General features: G+C 36.9%; 1 pseudogene; it reads left to right on the top strand.

Annotated features, from left to right (window-relative positions):
- The window catches only part of LOC102500189 (adenylosuccinate synthetase isozyme 2-like), a 94,704-nt pseudogene extending 87,742 nt beyond the window's left edge, over positions 1-6,962 (top strand).
- Positions 6,963-13,328: the final 6,366 nt, after the last annotated feature.

Raw genomic sequence — 13,328 nt, 5'->3', positions numbered from 1 at the left:
TGGGCGCCACAGAGCCGACACAATGGAGCCGACACAATGTTGCCACAGCTCAGGGTCATCCGGAGACCGCGCGGTGTCGCAGCTCAGGGTCGTCCGGAGACGGCGCGGTGTCACAGCTCAGGGTCGTCTTCTTCCTGGTCATCTGTGTCGTCTTCCTGGTTGTCTGGCGATTATGGGCCAGAGATCGTGCTTATATACACATTGGTGGGCCGTGATTGGTTGAATGAAGGATAGCAAAAGGTGGGTTATGATTGGTTGCTTTGCGGACCAATCATGAGGTACCCGGATATGCAAATCTGAGGGATTCTAAGCTCACTGATTTGCTATGTGAAGTGGCCAATCAGAGTGTGGTGTCGAAGGTGAGGTTTTTGAAAGGGAGCCAGTTGTGGCCTTTGTAATTGTTTGCTCTCTGAGCCTAAGATGGCAATAGTAAAAGACTCATGAAAAATGGCCTCGGCAGACTCGCTGGTGCACAGCCTCCCACAATGCCATTTGCCTATTTTTGTTTTGCTGCCTGTGTTTTTGAGTTCATTTTTTTTTTCTTAATTTTGCCTAACCAATGTTATGAAACATTTTTTCCAAATTTTCTTCTAATAGTTTTATAATTGTCAGGTCTTTCATTTAAGTCTTTATTACATTTTGATATGATTTTTCTTTTTTTAAATTTAAAGAATTATTTTATTTAACTTTATTTATTTACTTACTTATTTTTTAATTTGACCAGAAAGGGACAGAGAGAGAGAGAAGGAAAGTGAGAATGCAAGCCGCCAGGTTAGGGACTCGATCTGTGGTTGGCCATGTGGGAGTCCAACACCCTTAACTACTGCTGCCACCTGATGGCCCCTTGATTTGATTTTTCTAAGTGGTGAGAGATAGGAATCTAGATGCATTCTTCTGCATGTGGATATCCAGTTTTCCAAGCATCATTTATTGAAGAAACTGTTCTTTCTCCCGATGCAGTTTCTTAGTACCTTTGTGAATAAATCCAGTTTATTTCTGGATTCTCTATTCTATTCCTTTGTCTGTGTGTCTGTTTTTATGCCAAGCCCATGGTGTTATGCTTACTATAGCTATACAGTGTATTTTAAAGTGAGATAATGTGATGCCTTCACATTGTTCCTTTTCCTGAAGAACACTTTGGTAATCCAGGATCTTTTGCGGTTCCACACAATTTTGTGATTATTTTTTCTATTTTCGTGATTAATGTCAATTAATATCTTATTATGAATTGCATTGAATCTGTAAATTGTTTTGGATAATATGGATATATTAACAGTGTTAATTCTTCTAACTCATGAACATGAGATAGTTTTCTATTTATTTGTGTCCTCTTCAATTTCTTTTATGAATGATTTGTAGTTTTCATTGAATCAGTCTTTCACCTCCTTGGTTCAATTTAGTCCTAGGTATTTTATTTTCCTTGAGCTATTGTAAATGAGAATGCTTTCTTAATTTTTTTCATATAATTTGCTATTGATATGTAAAAACACTATTGATTTTTGTGTGTTAATTTTGTGTCCAGCAATTTTACTAAATTTAATTATTAATACTAAGAGTTTTTAAAATGGAGTCTTTGGACTTTGCTATATCTCAGGTCGTATCATCTTCAAACAAGAACAAATTGATTTCTTCCATTTCAATTTATGTGCCCTTCTTTTTTCTTCCTCTTGCTCAATTGCTCTGGCTAGGACTTCCAATACAGTGTCAAATAAAAGTAGTGAACACTGGCATCCTTAAATTGTTCCAGATTTTAAAAGAAAAGCTTTTACTTTTTTTCATTTAGTATGATGTTAGCTGTGAGTTTGACATATATGACCTTTACTATATTGAGGTACATTCCTTCTACACCTAATAGGGTTTCAACACCCCATTTTTAGCAATGAAGAAATCATCTAGCTAGAAAATCAAGGAAGAGGGGCTGGCAGCTAGCATGGTGGTTGAAGTGCTGGAATCCCACATGACTAACCGTGGTTTGTGTCCTGTACCTGCCACTTGCTTTCTCACTTTCTTACTTTCTTATTCTCTCTCTCTCTCTCTCTCTCTCTCTCTCTCTCTCTCTCTCATTTTCATGAACATATGTGCCCTATGAAAAATTAGGAAATATTAAAAGTAATTTTTTTAATTTTAAAAAAAGAAGAAACATTGGCATTAAATTGCATGTTATGGGGACTAGCAGACTACAGTTCAAGTCCTGGGCCCAGAGGCTTAAAACTCACTTCAGGCATTTGTGCACGCATGCCCAAAATCCCAAGAGGAGAATGGAGAAGAGACTGTAGCATGGCCAACCCCCCTAGAGGGTGATTTCTCACTTTCTGTCTCTTTGTCTCTCTCTGACTCTCCATCAAGCATAAGTGCCCTATAGCAAAAACTTCTCTAAAATAATTTTTAAAAAAAAAAAAAGCATGCATTCTATGGGAGCTAGCAGGTGGTGTATTGATTAAAGTGATAGACCTTCACATGGCCAACTCAGTTCGAGTCCTGAACCTGGTGGCTTGAAAATCACACTGGGCCCATGTGCATGGTGTCCAAAATCCTAGGAGGATATTGGAGGAGAAGGGATTGTGGCATGCCATCCCCCCGGGAGGCTGATTTCTTACTTTCCTTCTCACTCTCTGTCTCTCTCTAACTGATGCACATGCCCTATGGCAAAAGCTTAAAAATGTGTTTTAAATTGCATTCTATGGTCTATCCAAGTTGGCATACACTGCTAAGAGCCTGTGTTCCACAGGTTGGAACAATATGTCCCAATCCAAAAGCAGGTGTGAGGGCTTGTGCCTGTATCCTAGTAACTTGAGAGACTGAGGCAGAAGGATAGCGAACTCCAGGCTGGCTTGGATAATTTAGCAAGACCTCATCCAGATAAGAGCAAGGATGGCTGTGCATACCTGTAGTATCAGTTGGGAGGCTGAGGCAGGAGGATTGTGAAAAAGGGAGACCCTGAGTTTTAAAAATAAAGTTTAAACTGCACTGTAGATGAAATGAGCCTAACAAATATTTACAGAACATCCACCCAACATCTGCAGAATACACATTCTTCTCAAGAACACATGGAACATTTTCCAAGATAGAACATATGTTAGACCAAAAAATTAGTTTATATATTTTTAAATAGAAATAACATCAGATGTCTCTTCTGAACACAATGGAATAAACTAGAAATAAATAACAAGAGGAACTTTATGAACTGCACAAATAAAAAGAAATTTTAATTTTTCTTGAGACAAATGAAAATAGAAACACAATACATCAAAACCTATAAGATACAGCAAAAGCAATTCTGAGGGAAATTTATTCCAAAAATTGCTTATCTAAAAAAGAAGAAAGATTTCTAATAAACAACCTAATATTGCACCTCAAGAAGTTAGAAAAATGAGATCAAATAAAGTTCACTAGTAGAAGGAAAGGAATAATAAATATCAGACTAGAAATAAACCAAATAGAAGCTAAAACAAAGTGCAAGATCAATAAAAATTAAAAGTTATTTTTCTAAAAAGATGAATAAGATCAACAAACCTTTAGCTACACTAAGAAAAAAAAAGAGAAAACTCAAATAAAATCAGAGATGAAAAAGAAAACGTAACAACAGGTACCACAGAAATACAATCATTAAAGACTATTTTGAATAACTATACACAAAAAAATTGGAAAACCTAGAAGAAATGGATACATTTCTGCATACATACAACCCACAATGACTGAATCATGAAGAAACAGAAAATCTGAACAGACCAATAACAAGTAATGAGATTGAATCAATAATAGTATCCCATCAAACAAAAGTGTAGAACCTGATGGCTTTACAGATTAATCCTACCAAACATTTAAAGAAGAACTAACATAATTTGTTCTCAAACTATAATATTCCATTGAAGTAGAAGAAATTCTGCAGGGCCAACTTTATTTATTCTGATACCAAAACCAGACAAGGCCAGCTTTACTCTGATACCAAAACAAAAAAAGATATCCACTATCCCTGATGAACACAGATTCAAAAATCCTCAACAAACTGCTAGCAAACCAAATTCAACAACATATCAAGAAAATTAAATTTACTATAATTACTTGGGATTCATCCTAGAGATGTAAGATGGTTCAATGTATGCAAATCAATAAACATGATACATCATATTAACAGAACCAAGGATAAAAATAAATAATAATAATTGTCTCAATTGATGCAACGAAAATAAAAAAAAGCATTTGAGAGCCAGTTGGTAGCACAGTGGTTAAGATGGCTGGATCCCATAAGACCGACTATGTGATTCAAGTCCCAGACCAGAAACTTGAAAAACACGCTGAGCACATATGCATGCAAGCCCAAAATCTTGAGAGAAGAATGGAGGCAAAGGGATTCCAGTGTTTTCATCTCTCCTGGGGGATAATTTCTCATCCCTGCCCCCACTTCTCACCAGTGAGCACAAATGCCCTAGAGCAAAAAAAAATATTTTTAATTGATAAAATTTAACTTCTCTTCATGATAAAATCTCTCAATGAATTAAGAATAGAAACAATGGCTCTCTCTCTAACTTTCACCATGGCTGTCTTCTCATTATTCCAGTTGTATCTCACATGTGACCTCCTCAGAGAACGCTTCTTTGACTATCCTATCTAATGTACCTGACCTCCATCAGCCCTTCATACTCTGAAATAATCGTTCACTATCCCCTCGTTTTCATTTTTTCTTGGCATTTACCGTTATCTCACATATCTCATTTAGTTTATTTGGGTTTTTTTCTCTTATGGCAGAGGATGAATGTGCACACAAGAGAAAGAGGAGAAAGAGAAAGCACCTCCAACAAGGCCTAGTCAAACTGAAATCCTATTTTTCTCTAATTCTCCATCCCATCAGGAACCCAAGCATACACATACACCCAATCTGTGAGCTGCCAGGCCAGGACTCAAAACTGGTTGGCCATATGGGATCAAGTGTCGTCTGCACAGTGTTTAATCACTGTGCTACAGCACTGATACAGTTAATTTGTTTTTCCTAAGCCTTCCTCTAGTATAGAACATAAGCTTCAAGGAAACAGGGACTCTGTCTGGTTTACAGTTCTATCTCCAGTGCCTAGAATAGAGTTTATCATAAAGTACATATCCATAATATTTATTAAGTGAATAGGAAGATAGATAGATGGATTGTGTATTATTTTTAGGTGGTTCTGATGGTCTTGTAGGTTAAATCATGTTCCATATAAATGTTTATGGTGGGGGGAGTATATTCATGGTTGGTACCACGTAGATTTTTCTTTTTTTGGAGAGGTCTTTGACAGAGAGAGACAGAGAGACAGAAAATGAGAAATCACTCCCCCAGGGGGGATGGCCACGCAACAATCCCTCATCCTCCACTCTACTCTAGGATCTTGTGCATGCACGCACACGCGCCCAGCGTGAGTTTAAGCCACCAAGTCAAGGACTCCAATCGTGGTCAACTACGTGAGAGTCCGGCGACATAGCCATTACAGCATCTGCTGGTCCCATCACAAGTTGATTTTTAAAACTACAATCAGCACTCTGGTTCCATCTTTTGTATGTGGCTGTGTGCCGCAGAGCACTGGCTGGGTTCCTGTAGTCTTCATCCACTGCATCTTTTTCGGGCTCTCCTGTAGTCACTGGAACTGTAACGTGGCGTTCACTGAGACCAACCTGGCGTCATTCTCTCCACCAGGGAGCAGCCAAAAGGGAGCCGGGCGATAGTGCTTGAAGGGCAGGGACAACCAAGTCAAACGGAAGGTGGTGGGTCTGGGGCACAGTGGTAGGCTGTCAGGTAGGAAAAAATTGCTGGCCTTACAGTAGTAGATACTATAGAATTGGATTTTCATCTTTTATCCAATGGGATAATTAATCCAAATCTCACTACGTTCATTGGAAATGGTATAGTAATTCATCTCCCCAGATTGTTAGCAGAAATAAAGAAAATTTTAAAAGAAAAGGTCTAGAAGCCTAGGGGGAAAGGCTTATCATATCTAATAGAGCTCATACTGTATTTGATTTTCATCAAGCGACTAGTGGTATCCAGCAACAACAAAGACAAGACAAGCAGAAAAGAATTTGGGTACCACAAAAAAAGAGCACTGCCCCAGTTTATTCTTTTAAAACTGCTTGGAGTAGACTTAAGATGTGCAATCTTGTTTCTGATTTTGATGACTTCTCTGAAGGGTTCAAAGTTCTAACTAACCAGTTCAAATCTATATACCCCACTTTGGAAATAGACATTAAAAGCAAAATAAATAAATAAATAAGAAAAAATAAAAGAAAAGAAAAACCCTCAAGGGTTACATGGAAAGGATTAAGCCAATGGTGAGAGATGGAGTTTATTTCCTATATAAGGCCCTACATGGACCACCAAAGAAAATATTGGCAGAGGTGCAAATGCAGTACTTTTAGATACTGATTTTTGGGACTCATCCTTTTGTAACCTCTTCAAACTGTACCATTGGAGGTGCTGGTATGGGCTTGGGTATGCCTCCTCAAAATGTCAGAGAAGTGTATGGAGTTGTGAAAGCTTACACAACTAGTGTTGGCTTTGGTGCCTTTCCTACAGAGCAAGCCAATGAAATTGGAGAGTTATTACAAAGAAGGGGTAGAGTTTGTTGTAACTACTAGAAGGAAGAGATGTGGCTGGTTGGGCCTCATTTTTCTCAAATATGCTCATTATGATCAATGAATTTACTACCTTGGCACTTACCAAGTTGGGTATTTTGGTCATGTTTACACAAATGAAAGTTGGAGTTGCCTACAAGTTTCAGGGTGAAATCATACCTCATTTCCCAGCCAACCATAAAGTCTTAAATAAAGTTGAAATTCAATATAAGACTCTTCCAGGCTGGAACACAGACATCAAATTTAAAGAACAACCTTTGAATGGACAAAATTCTGCTAGATTTATTGAAGATAAACTTCAAATTCCAATGAAATAGATTGGTATATGTAAGTCCAGAGAGTCTACAATTCAAATCTTTTAAGAATTGCTAGTAATGCAACAAGTGCTCCTTGAGAAGGAGAGGAGAAACTATCTTAAATATTTCACTTATGACTTGCAAATTCAAGAATAAAGACACTGAAGTGAGTTTTGAGCCCTACAGTTTCTTCAGAAGGATGGATGTTGGAGGGATAGACTTTGGCATATTGTACTGCCAGTTTTCCTTAGCTTTCATGATTGCCAGATCAATTTGTTGCTCCTGCTGCTTATGGTGCCACATTTTCTTTTAATGTTCAGTGATAGTGTGAGATTTAAAATAGAATTACTTTCAATGTAGCTTCTCTTTATTATTGTCATTGTGTGTTCTTCGATTTTTCACCTAATTAAGATGATAAGAACAATTAATGCAGTTTTGTGCAAATATTTTTACATTCTGATTGTCCAATTCTATCATTATAATATTGATATTTGCTGTCAGGAAAAATGATGAAGAGATAGGGGTCATGTAAACTTCTGTAATGTTATGAATCCTGTTGATGTTGTGAACTGTTTATTTTCTGCCAAGACCATTGCAAAATTGAGCTTTGGCATTGGGTGTGGGGGTGGTATATTCATGGGTTTTCTAATTTTTACAGAACATAGAGCTAATTTCTCTCTGTAAAATATTAAATACATTGAACATTTAATTAAATGCTCATAGAGCAAAAATGCTCCCCAAGACAACAATCTTAATGTTAAAGAAAAAAAATAGTTATGGTGCCAGCAGGTGGCGTGGTGCTTAAGAGTGCTAGACTCTCACATAGCTGACAGTGGTTCAAGTCCTAGACCAGGCGGTTTGCTTTTTCACTTTCTCTCTCTCTCTCTCACTCTATCCCCATCTGGTCAAATTAAAATAAATAAAGAAATGGATACATAAAATTAAATAACATAATTCTTTTTTTAAAAAAAGTTATTAAAACATCTGTTGTGGGGATCAGCAGGTGATATAATGGTTACATTTCTGGACTCTCACATGGCCGACTATGATTCATGGCCAGACCCAGTGGCTTGAAACTCACACTGGGCCATGTGCGTGCGTGACCAAAAGCCTGAGAGTAGAATGGAGGAAAAGGGATTGTGACATAGCCATTCCCCCTGGGAGGTGATTTCTCACTTTCTGTCTCACTAGCTAGTATGTGCACCATATAGCAAAAATCTCTCTAAAAAGAGAGAGAGAGAGAGAGAGAGAGAAGAATGAAAGAAAGAAAAAGAAAAAAAGAAGGAAAGAAAGAAAGGAGGGAAGGAGGGTGAAAGGAAGGAAGGAAGGAGGAAGAAAACATCTGTTGTGATAATTGGTGGATATTTTTATTTAATTTCACACCTTAACTCTGAAATGTTTATCTTTCTTGTTTTATCTTACCATTATTTCTAAATCTGGTTGGTTGATATTTCAATACTGTACCTGCCAATAATGCCTAAAAAATCATTTATTAGTGTCAAAATGAACTCAGATTGTTTGCTATAATTTTTAATCATGCCTTTATTTCTCTATTTGGGAGGGAAAAACAATGTTATTTTATTTTGATGGTGAAGCTTATATTGCATTGTAGATTATCTTTCAATGATCTATTTTAAATGTTTAAGTTTGATGGGACCAGCAGTTAGCGTAATGGCTATGTTGCTGGACTCCCACGTAGTCAACCGTGGTTCGAGTCCCGGATCCGGTGGCTTAAACTCACATCTGGCGTGGGCGCGTGTGCGCCCCAAGATCCCAAGAGGAGAATGGAGGAGAAGGGATTGCAGCATGGCCATCCCCTCTGGGGGGTGATTTCTCACTTTCTATCTCTCTGTCTCTCTCTGTCTGTCTGGTGAGCGCACACGCCCTATACCAAAAACCTCTCCAAAAAAAAAAAAAAAAGTTTGGTGCCACTTTATTACCATAAATAGTAGATTAAAAAGAATATTTCTAGTTAAAAAACATTACAATCAGCATTTCTATACTTAGCATAATCTAAAGAGAGTCTGACATAGAAGAATTCAATAATTATTTTCTAATTGTATCAATTCTAATTTTATTTATATTTCATCATTTAATATGGCAAAGGAACAAGAAAATATTTGAAAAGTACTAAGCTGCTGCATAAAGGTATGCAAAATAGTATCTCAAATCACAACTACAATTCTTCCTTATTTTTTATTAAATAGTATACTTTTTTGCTACTTGTCTATGGAGCAAAAAATTTTAAATACATCAAAAAAATACTTAAAAAGCTGATTCAGACCTTTTTCCTGGTAAATTCCTCACAATTTACTAGCATAGATCTTTTTCTATACCTGTCTATTCTAGAAACAGTTTAAAGTGAATCTCAAACTCACAAACTCAATCCCATAGACTTTGAATTGTTATGTCCCTTTAAATCTTCATCTTGTGTCTCAGACATAATTCTCTGTTCTGATTCAGATTTTTCTACCCAGCCCAGTTATTAACACACAGTTGTGAAAATATAACTGGCTTTATTTTGGACAAGTTTTCTTTATTTTTTTTTTTTCAAAGAAACTGTCTACTCTCCTCCTGTTAGTTTCCAAGACAGGATAGTAATGTAAGGTATCTACTTAAAAGCAAAGTAGAGTGTTAATCTCCTGCATTGTCTTCAACACTTAAACAAAATTCATGTACTTTCAAGGTCTAAAGTCCTTACATAAATGATAAGGAAAAGGCATTGAAAGATAAGAGATATTCAATTTCTTCTTTAACTCATTTGAACCAAGGGAAAAGGAAATGTTCATCTTTACTTCAAATAATCTAGTTTAAAAGGAAAAGGTAGTAACTTTACATATTATGCAAATTTTATAACTGAATTCTTAACTCAATACAGAGTTCTAAAAAAATTATTAGAGTTGAGGCTATCAAAAGACTCATTTTAAAAGAAACATAATTTCTTCCTATCCCATGATGTAACTTGACATCGCCCTAAAGAACTCTTCTGTTTCTGCAAATGTGTTAGATGTGGTTAAAAGACAGATTTAAAATTCTTGAATTGTTTCTATAAAGTATTGTCTCATGTGGTGCTATGGTCAATCACTTGCCAAAAGGTGGGCACAGGGGAGAATAGAACAAAAACAAATAAGTCCAAAGGATTTTAATCATTCTGAGAAACTAACATTCTTGTAATGGCCATTAATAAAAATTTTCATGCTACCATTATCAGCAGAACTACCACCATAAACTGAGCAGACGGTGGTGAAATACTGAGCATCATAAAATTCTTAAGTATCTTGTAGGATGCATTTCTGCCATTAAGGAACTATAACACAGAAAGAAATACTCTAAAAGGAACGGTCTGTTCCTTTGAGTGTCAGAACACCAGGTTGTTTTAATGAAAACCACAATAAATATTTTTATGGCAGAAGCTGAGTAATATGCTTGCGTTTTTCAGGATCTCCCAGCTTTTCAACAAAGCTAGGTGAAATTGAGATAAAAATGGTAGAGGAAGATTGTGTTTGATGCTCTGAAACTCGCCACGATCCACCTGTTTCTGCACTCCTTGAGTGCTCTGGTCTAGTGCTCCATGTGTTTGAGCTCAAGAAATAAGTACTGAATGTAGGAGTCGAGCATATATCTGAAGTCCTTTTTGACCAATCTTTTGTATCTCCTCCATGCAACTGCCCTTCCCCTACTAGAGATGTCCATGTTAGCTTTTCTTTTCTCCCTAACAGCTCTATGACCCCAAAATTGGATTAAATATGAGAAAAAGTCAGTGTTTCTGTGAGTGTACCTCGAGGAATTGATGGGAACGATTCTTAGAAAGTCTAATGTTATTTCCCAAGGAAAACTTTCCAGAATTCTTCAGGTAGTTCTCTTATTCTTTTGAGCTCTCAGAGCATTTTGTTCATACTACTATTGAAGAGCTTGGTCAGTTGCATTGCAATTATTTCAATTTTCTTTCTCCTAATACATTTATCTCTGCATTTAATCTTTATCCCTATCCCGTAGTACAGTGCCTGATTCATGGTAAATACTGAATAAATGTTGCTAAACAAAACAGAGTTTTAAAATAACAAGACACTGATTTTTGCCTACCATCCTGAGGCTGTAAGTCATGAAAAAGAGATGAGGCTTGCACATAACTTCAATATATGACATAAAGTAATGTATCATGAGGCAGAGATACTAACTCTACCAATTTCTGACTTCCTCAGTATGATTAGCTGCAAGTGCTCATGAGTATGGAGGCAGGTTTGTCTCCTACAAGGATGGCCCTGATGAATTACTGGGTCCTTTCCTCACCTATAAGAAGGATCTGAAATTAATCTTGTGACTTGGGGTGGTATTGTAAGGAAAAATACAAATTTAAAATAAGAGGCTTAATTCTCCCTGTTGAAAAGAAGAGACATTTGCAATTTGTGTTCTTCCTCTGTCTCTTTGAAATGTATGTAAATCTTCTTAAGAGCTAAATAAGCTTCTTGCTAGTTTTAAAACCCAGGAAGGCCTCTCTCAAGGATCTTAGAATCATTTTTTGGCATACAAACTTTGGAGACGATAGAGCCCCTACTCCCAATTTCTGTGGGAGGGTAAGAGCCCAATTTCACCATACTTCTCACTCTTAAGTTATAGAACTTCCCTCTTGTCCTAAGGATGATGGCCTCTCCAAATACTGGGTACACATAGAAAGGACTGTGTGCAACAAACAATGCTGCCAACTTATCCTACTGCAAATCAGGTCTTGTTAATCCTCAGAAAGTGTCTGTAATGGGTTGGTTGTACCTGCATCACTGTATGAGAGGTCTGTGCAATCTCTCAGCACATTTCCTGGGATGCACATCACATTCTGGTTTAATGGTAATTCAATAATAAAAGTGGGGTTTTTTCCTCTTCTACCATTGTGAAGTTTTCTGATCTGGAAGGATTTTGTTTTAATTATGTTTCCAATAGTATTTTAGATGAACTCTGGAAACTGAAATGTCCAATCCATAGCAGGTTTGTCCATTTGACTGGGATCCCTTTTGATTTCTGATATCATAGGATGATAAAATCTTATAACATGAAACAACTTTTTTAAACATTTATTTATTTATTAATTTATTTGTCATGCTTTTCAAACCACCCTGTCCAAGACTGTAATTGCAGTTGACTCTGCGAGAATCCAGCACCATAACCACCACACCACCTGCCAGCCCCCAACAGGAAAGGAATTTAATCAGTGAAGGTCACCTACGAGAATTCTGTACTATTTGAAAAACTCTGTGTGACATTCCACATAAAAATCTTTTTAAAAATCCATTGCCTGTTTGAGAACTGAGAGTCCACGGAAGAATACTATTTAAGATCTGAAGTACGGAGATTTCTCCAAAGACAGAAATGAAGAAAGACAGTGCTATAAATAGAAGACGCAGTGAGAACAAAGCATGTAGGGAAGAATATCTGGGAAACCCTAAGTAGTCTAATCACATTCAAATGTTGAGTGTTTATAAGAACCTGAAAGACCTGAAAGACTGAGCCAGTGATGGAAGTTAGGGCAATAGCAACAGAGATTTGAATGCCAGGATAGTTTCTGCTTGACTGCTAAAACAGAACCCTGCTTGTCTATGAAGGAAATAACAAAGGTTCTTTCCTGAGAACCATGAAGAGGTATGTTCAGTTCTACACTGCCTTTATGGCTCTGTAAAAATGAGCCTCCATGGCAGACAAAATCTCCAAACATTGAAAGACATCCAAAAATCACTATTTCTCATTGCTCTGAGGAGTTAGGGTTTTTAGTTTTGTTTTGGTTTGTTTAAATTGATCTCAGTTATCTATTTTATCCCCATAACAGCTAGCAACAATTTGGAGAATTGTTACTGAGATGGCAGAACTGTTTACAAGAACCGTTTTTTTGTTTGTTTGTTTTTTGGTTTTTTTGGTTCTCAATTCCTTATCTTTGTGGCCAAACACAACCATTGCTGTCACTTTTCTTGGGCTGACTTCTACGGTGACTAAGGCAAGTGGCTTTGGCTTCTCTTTGACCTTCCTTTACATTTTCAGAGAGGTGTCTCACCTATTTAAGGATGATTTGTTGAAATTAATGGGTAGACATAGAAATATAAGAGCCCACAGAGTATACTCTTTTATTTTGAAAATCTGCATTCTAAGACAGATGCTTCTAGAGAAAGGTTGTAATTAACGTATGACAAATACAGCAGTTTCTCTTCAAAGTAATGTAAATCTCTCACTGGTCCATCATACCTGCAACGGATCCTCAAAAAGTTGGACAGAGTCTCTATGTCTCTCTCTGTCTGTCTGGCGAGCACACGCGCCCTACAGTGAAGGTCTCTCAAAAAAAAAAAAAAAAAGTTGGACAGAGTAAACGAGGCTATCAGTAATAACCATTAGTACTAATATGTCATACTTCTTTTGATGGGTACATTAAAATGACTAAGATGGGGGGGTAGA

The sequence above is a fragment of the Tupaia chinensis genome, unplaced genomic scaffold (genome assembly GCF_000334495.1).
Source record: "Tupaia chinensis unplaced genomic scaffold, TupChi_1.0 Scaffold000395_1, whole genome shotgun sequence".
In the NCBI taxonomy this organism is placed as follows: Eukaryota; Metazoa; Chordata; class Mammalia; order Scandentia; family Tupaiidae; genus Tupaia; species Tupaia belangeri.
This window is presented reverse-complemented; position numbering and strand designations above follow the sequence as displayed.